The sequence below is a fragment of the Malurus melanocephalus genome, unplaced genomic scaffold (genome assembly GCF_030028575.1).
Source record: "Malurus melanocephalus ecotype Western Australia unplaced genomic scaffold, MMel_1.1 scaffold_30, whole genome shotgun sequence".
NCBI classification, from domain to species: Eukaryota; Metazoa; Chordata; class Aves; order Passeriformes; family Maluridae; genus Malurus; species Malurus melanocephalus.
Genome location: NW_026623262.1, coordinates 3,387,869 through 3,394,837, shown reverse-complemented (window position 1 = coordinate 3,394,837; position 6,969 = coordinate 3,387,869).

Here is a 6,969-nt window from a genome sequence, read left to right as displayed (position 1 = left end):
AGAAATGAAAAAGATCATAGATTGTATTTCCACTGCTTCATATGTGAAATTGTCGAAAACAGACCTGCATGCCACCTGAAGAGTAACCAGGTGAGAATGCTCCACTCCTGTTGGAAGGATAGGTTTAACACTTCCTTCAACAGTGACCATGCTCTGCAAAGTGGTGGAGACAAGGGTTATTTATGTGCTCTTGTTCGAGTGAACATAAACAACTGGATGCTCTAGCAAATTGACAATAGACCACTGACAAAGGGCCAGATGCTCTTATCCACTTGCAAGGGTGAAGAGGGACAAAATGAGTAAATATTTATATTATCATAGTGGCATGTAACTGGAGCTCAGTTGTAAGGAAGACAGTGATTTACAAGCATGTTCCTCCTCTCTTGGGAATCCGCACAAACCAAGCAAAGGTTCAGCACTGAGAACAAAACTCTGACAGAAGGACTAAGCCAGATGAGAGAGCTACAGGTTTTCAGGACATTTTCTCCGGGRTCAGATGATGACTAGCAAAGAGAAGTGTTTTCCTGGGCAAGAGTCATCACAACTTAAYAGGAAGGGCCTACCTGGTACATGAGAGAAGTGTGTGTGCATTGTGGCATGCAACTTCAGGCCCAGCACCTCAGAAATACTCTCACCTGGAGCTTCTGACTAAAGCTCAGCATGGAGGATGTCTCTGTGAAATTAATCCAGAGAGAACATCCTCAGCTGCTGCATTGGTGGCTGCTCATGCCATCACTCCACTGCAGCAGCCTTTCTCCAAAGGGCATCTGGCAGGCTGCAGTGTGTAGATCATTCCTCATTCCTGCTTTTATCAAGCTTGCCCATGCTTCTCCCACAATTACTTAGAGTCACAGACACCAGTTCTCCTACACTGAGCACCTCAACAAGGCTTGCATCTTCCCTAYGGAAAGATTGCAGAAAGTTAATTTTGCACAAGAACTTATAGTACAATATTTTGGGATTTAGACATGTTTTTGTTCCTAATGGACACTTGCCTTTGAAAGTCCTTGGAACATGATTGCAGTCTATTTTTGTCTATGTTGAGCTTGGTCTGAGCCCTAGAGCCTTGATATGTCTATACCTTCCTGTAGGTGRATTATAAGATTGCCCCTGGTTGATGAAGGACAAAAAAAAACACACTTTGCAGAAAGTGATATAAAAACAAAAATGCTTTTTGGATGACAAAATATCATCTTTTATGTGTTTCTTTGCTGTGAAGGAGGGCAAAGTGTGCTATCTAATGCTAATCCTGTCCTTTGTGTATTAGAGGTTGAGACACCTCCTCGAGACACAGAGAAGGAGCCAGCGAAGTGTTGGGATAAGAACGCTCATAACTGGGATAGTCAATGTCCCAGGAGCATCTCTGACATCAGTAACATGTGATGACACACACTCTTAGGKATCTGACACAACGTTGTGAACTAACAGTGGTAATCAYRGGGGTAGAAAGGGAGTGGTGGCAGRAAGGGCAGAGGAAGGCAGTCACTTAAAACGTGGTGATRTGTGTAACTAAGCATGTCCTCATGTACAATTAAAATGCTTAGCAAGAGTTTCAGCTGATTGGTTGTGTTCTACAGCTGTAGAGGTTACACTGTGCTGTGATGGGAAATGATTCTCCATTATGCCCAGCTCACTGYGGAGCACTTAAAGCAAAGACCCAGGTGTGAACTCACTCCAAGAGGTAAAAACAAATCCGCATTATGTAATAAGATTTAATGATTATTTGGATCTCTTTTTCCATCCCTGTGGATCATTGATTTACCCTTTCTTGTTTTGTTCTCAGGATATTGCTAAAACAAGTAACCATGTTCTGAGATTAATCAGGATCATTTTTTGTATAACCTTTTAAGAGCATTTTGGTTTTATTTTCTTCAATAAAGGAACACTAACAGAACGAGTAGCTTTGTTAGGAAGTGCAAAATGTTGGCAAAATGCTCTGTTTGGATGGCCATAGGGAACAAATGCATAAGCTGTTACGAGCACGGCCTGGGGTTCAAACATTATTTTCTCTCAGAGGAAAACAAAAGCAGACCTTTTAAAGCCACCACTAAGGAGATTTCTATTTAGAGAATATGCAATAACTCATATTGAGACAAGATTTTAATCTCAGCAAAGCTTTGGATAATCTGCTGGCACCTGTGTTTGATGCTCTTCCACCCCATTGCACTGCTTAGACAGAGGCCAAAGGCCAGATCCTGCAAGTGTGTCTGTGGCAACAGTCCTGCTTATGTGAGGGAGAGTTTCAGCAGAAAAGAGGCAAACAGCAGTCACGATCTGCCCTTGAAAGCGTCACCTGTTAGGAAATGACACCAGCATCATACTCTTTTATATTCCTTTGGACCCTCATATTCTCTTTAGCAAGTACTGCAATGGTCAACATTATTTGTTGTTGTAGATAACAATGTAAATTATMGACCACTCAGTCTGAGGGAACCAAGAGAAACGAAATATCTGGGATGATTTCAGAAAGAATTGGGAAAGGTTTTTCAGATGTAGATCTCAGCTGCTGGAGGCTATAGATCAGCCTGTGCATGATCTAGAGAGATTTTTACAGAGATTTCATAATACAAACAAGTGGAGATGGTTTGGTAATGTGTAGATACCATTGGTAATGTTGTAGATACATTTGGTAATGTGTAGATACCATTACAGCTGCTGTGGAGTCTTATTGCTACAGAGACCTCTGTATCCAGCTAAGATATGAGCTCCAGTTAACAAGTGTCATATTTGTAAGAGTTCAGCCTCTGCAGCTCAAGGAAAGAGAAAGAGATGTACCAAAAAAAAGGGGCTTGAGCGTGATTATTTGGGCACACATTGAATGGTGCTTTAAAAGGAGATAATGTGGCTGAGCAGAAAAAAAGAAAAGGAAAAAAATCTACATTGTTGTATCTTACATAGATACATGTGTCTTTCACCCCCTTAAAAATGAGCATTTTTCATTTGAAAGGGTTAAAAATAGCATCAGATTTCTCTCCTTATTTGATTCTGTGATTCATGTGTCCCATTTTAAAGTCTACACCCTGTGAAGAGGAGTGCATTATCAAGGAAAGAGGCTTGCCAGGGACAGAAGGTAATTTGCCGTAGCAGGTGCGTACAGCAGGTGGTACACAGTGTACCTGCAACGAAAAGGTAGATTTAGGCTAAGATTTTATTTAATATGAAAAACTTATTGCATCCTGAGCCACTACTGGGGATGTGCCAAAAATCGTGTCTGCAGCATGATTTATTACATGAAAATACCACCAAACTAATCAGTGGAGTTACTAATTAATACAAATCTGCATTTTTGCATGAGCAATTAGTGCAAAGAGAGTGCARTGAAAGAGGAAGTTTGACTCATTTAATCTCAGTGTCTATTCAAGCGGAAAGACCCACTAGGGCAAGGCACTAGGATCTACATTTGGATTTTTTTTCCTTTTGATTAGTTAAAGGAACTAAAAGGTCAAATTATCAATATTTAATTCAAATGGAAATGCATTTGTTCAAGAGGAAAGAAAACACTTTATTTAAACAAGGTGGGACTCTGGGGGTAAATGCCTGGATAAAAATAATTAGATTTTGCAGTTACAACAGCATCTAAATCCCTTCTGATAAGAATCCTTTTTCCTAATAACAGAGGTGGTTTGACACCGATAGCAAAGACTGCTGACGCTATTTAAACTGTAGCTGAGGCAGTAGCCRGCCTACCAATACAATTTAGAAATTTGCTTTAATGGTACATACTTCTCTGATTTGTTTTTTTTTTTAATCAATTTGAATTATATTTTAAATCTATTGCGATTTCATAATTSTGTGCACTTGACTAAAAGAGTAATTCAAAAAGCTGATAATTAAACCTTGGTGGTGATGTATTTTCCATTAACTAAATAGAAGTTTACATTTAAAGAATTAAAATAATAACAGCATTTATTTAGCGGGGAAAGGCTCAACAAAATTAATACACTGAGTTTTAAGGGAGAAAAAAGCAGAAAAGGCACCCCAATCAGTTGTACCAATTTCGAGCCCAGCGGTACACTGTATCCTAGAGAGACGCTACGAAGTGTGACGCAGTCACTCCCCGCACCGAACCGGTACCGGAGTGCACTTCAAAGTGGTTTATCCCCCGTTGATTCCCGAGCCAGGGAACAGCTCGGAATGATTCGGGCGATGGGGCTGCCTTCTCCTTCCGTTCCCTCTCTCTCCGCAGCATTTGGAAATGGGCGAGCGGGGGAAACCCGCGGGCAAACCCAAGCGGCCCTTCCCGAGCCCGCTCCCTGCTCCTGCTCCAGCGGTGGCTCCGGCCCCACGGAGCGGTGAGGTGGGATGGGACCGAGGGACAGSGACAGCGGGGAGACACGCTCTCCCTTCTCTTTTTTTTTTTATTTTTTTTATTCGGGATGACATTCGGGTTTTGTGTGGGTGCCTCTCTGGAGAGGGAGGGAACGGGAAACCTGATAGCGAAAGGACAGAGACCGAACAGCCCTGGCTGCCCGGGCAGTAAATCATTCGCTCAATTATGAGCGCGGCTTCCTCTCTCCAATAGCTCCAAGCTATTTGGGAAGGCATCTTTTCCCCGCACTCTCGCAGGTGCAATATGAATCAATTATCTTAATTAAGATAATGCCGCAAACCCAAGAGATTTCATCGGGARCGGATTTCGCGCTCCGGACAACTGTAAGGCGTTTCCACAGCGCTGCTTCCCCCGCAACAAATCCCCCCGCCGCCCGGCTGGGACAGGGCTCAGCCTCAGCGGCGACCCGCGAAGGGGCTGCGCTCGCCACCGTCGCACCAAGCGGCCCCGGGACCGCCTCCTTCCAGGGCCGGGAGGCAGCAGCTGAGGAGGGAGAGGGGGGTGGCCGGGCCGTCCGGAGCTTTGTTGGGACGCGTGCGGTTCGCGTGCCGCGCCGCGGGAGGAGGGGAGGGGGGTGGGAAGGGAGCGAGGGAGGGAGGGCAGAAGGGAAATGGAAAAGGGAAAGAAAAGGAAAAGAAATAAGAAAAAAGAAATAAGCAAATGAAGTAAGAAAAAGAAAAGGAAAGGCAAAAGGAAAAAAAATGAAAATTAATTTAAAAAAAAAAAAAGGGAAAGAAAATCAAAGGATTCGGGAGGAAAAATAAACAGAAGCCGAATTAGAAGCCAGATGGAGAAGGAGGAGTCTGTAGGTCAGGGAGAAAAAAAAAAGACACGCTTGAAGCGATAAAATCAAGCGGCTGGGGGAAGAGGAAGAACAGGGAAGGTGGGAAACTGGAGYCGTTGAGCCAGGGGACGGCCCGAGCAGAGAAGGCAGAGCCGACTGCCTGGGAGATCGGGAGGACAAGCGGTGCCGAAGCAGCGGGAAGAGCGGGAAAGATGAAGGCGGAGCGGCAGAGAGCCCCGGCGCCCCCGGAGCGCAGCGCTCATCCCCGGCCCCGACGGGTGGCACGGAGCAGAGCCTCGTACCTGTCAGCCCGGCTCCTCCACGGCCAATGGGTACCYTCGCCATGCGCCCGTTGGGACGGAATGAGCTGGGCTCGGCGGGTTTAAGCCCTTCTGTCCGTCTGCCTGCCCCTTTATTTGTCTCTCTACTTATCTGTCTATCGACAACGTGTTGATTTTATTTTGCTCCCAGGGAAGATGACTGTGTTGATCACACTCAGAAGCACACGAACACCCCAAAGTTTTCACGGCTCCCCAAGATCCAGTTTTCTGCCGATGTCCTCYTCCCAATGTTTTTGCCTCGTGTTACCCCAGAGCTCCACACTCCCGAGTGTATTCCCTACAGTCCCATTCAAAGGGACATTTTCCAGCAGCCGAGACAGGGCTGGACCAGACTCATCTCTCTCCTGCGCAATCCAAAACCCGCGCTTCCAGGGCGGCTGTCCCAGCAGCTCCCATTAATGGGTTCTCGCTCTCGAGGGRGCTGCCAGCCCGGCGGGTGGCCCGGCCCAACCCCCCAGGGCACGGGCATGCTCCCGGATCCTGGCCTGGAATGGACGAATCCCGCCCCTCGAATCCTAGGGGCGCCTCTATGGCCAGGGAAGGATCGCCACGGGTCGGGGCTGTCCTCCGGTGCGTCAGGGCCGGCGCTTCCTTCCCCTCCGTGCCCCAAGGAAGGGCTGCAGCCGCCCAGAGTGCCCCGCTCCAGCCCCACTCGCCCGTCCTGGCCGCACACACAGCGCTGCTGGYCCTCGCTTCCCACAGAGAACCGGCCAGCTTTGAAATAACAAAATGCAGGCGGTTGCTCTCTCTATTTGATTACCGAGAAGGCGAACATCGCCGGAATCCCGTCCTGCTGCCCCGCCGGCCCCGGGCTATGTAGGTCACCAACAGGAGAGAAACATTTTAAAAATAACTCGACCTGGAAAGATATCTTCCGAATCCACCACCTCCGGGCGGAATGATTTGTTTCGCATTTAAAACCTCAAGAGGTGAAAATGATTTTATTTTTATTGAATAAATATCCGGATAGCGCGTGCCGGTAGCGCAGCTATCATGCGAGGGGCTACCTCCCTCCTTAAAAAGCATCCCTAAGGTTTGGCGACGTTTGCAAATTCCGCCGAGACGTTTAAAGACTCTAAAGTCACCACTCGGCGTCTTTCTTCCAAACTTCYCGTTAACCGGCAGTACTCCCACCGAAAACCGGGAAAAGCGAACCGGGCTTTACTGCAGGCGTTAGGACAGAGCGGGGGGGTGTGGTGAGTGGTGGTTCATAGCAGCCCCGGGACGTCGGTTTTCCCCAGCGCTGGGAGAAGGGGGGGTCTGTGGCGGCGAGGGRGCGGCAAGGACTGGGACAGGGAGTCTCCGGGGGTCAGAGGCGCCCGTTAGGAGATGCTAAGGGGAGGGACGGCGGGGATCCTCGGCGGCCGTACCCCAGAACAATGGGAACAATGCGGCTCCGCGGCGGCGGGCTCGGAGCGGTGCGGTGCGGAGCGGTGCGGTASCCAGCGCGGTGCGCCCGGTGACAGATGGCGCGGCCCGGCGGGTCACCGCGGGCGTGGCGGCTCGGCGGGCGG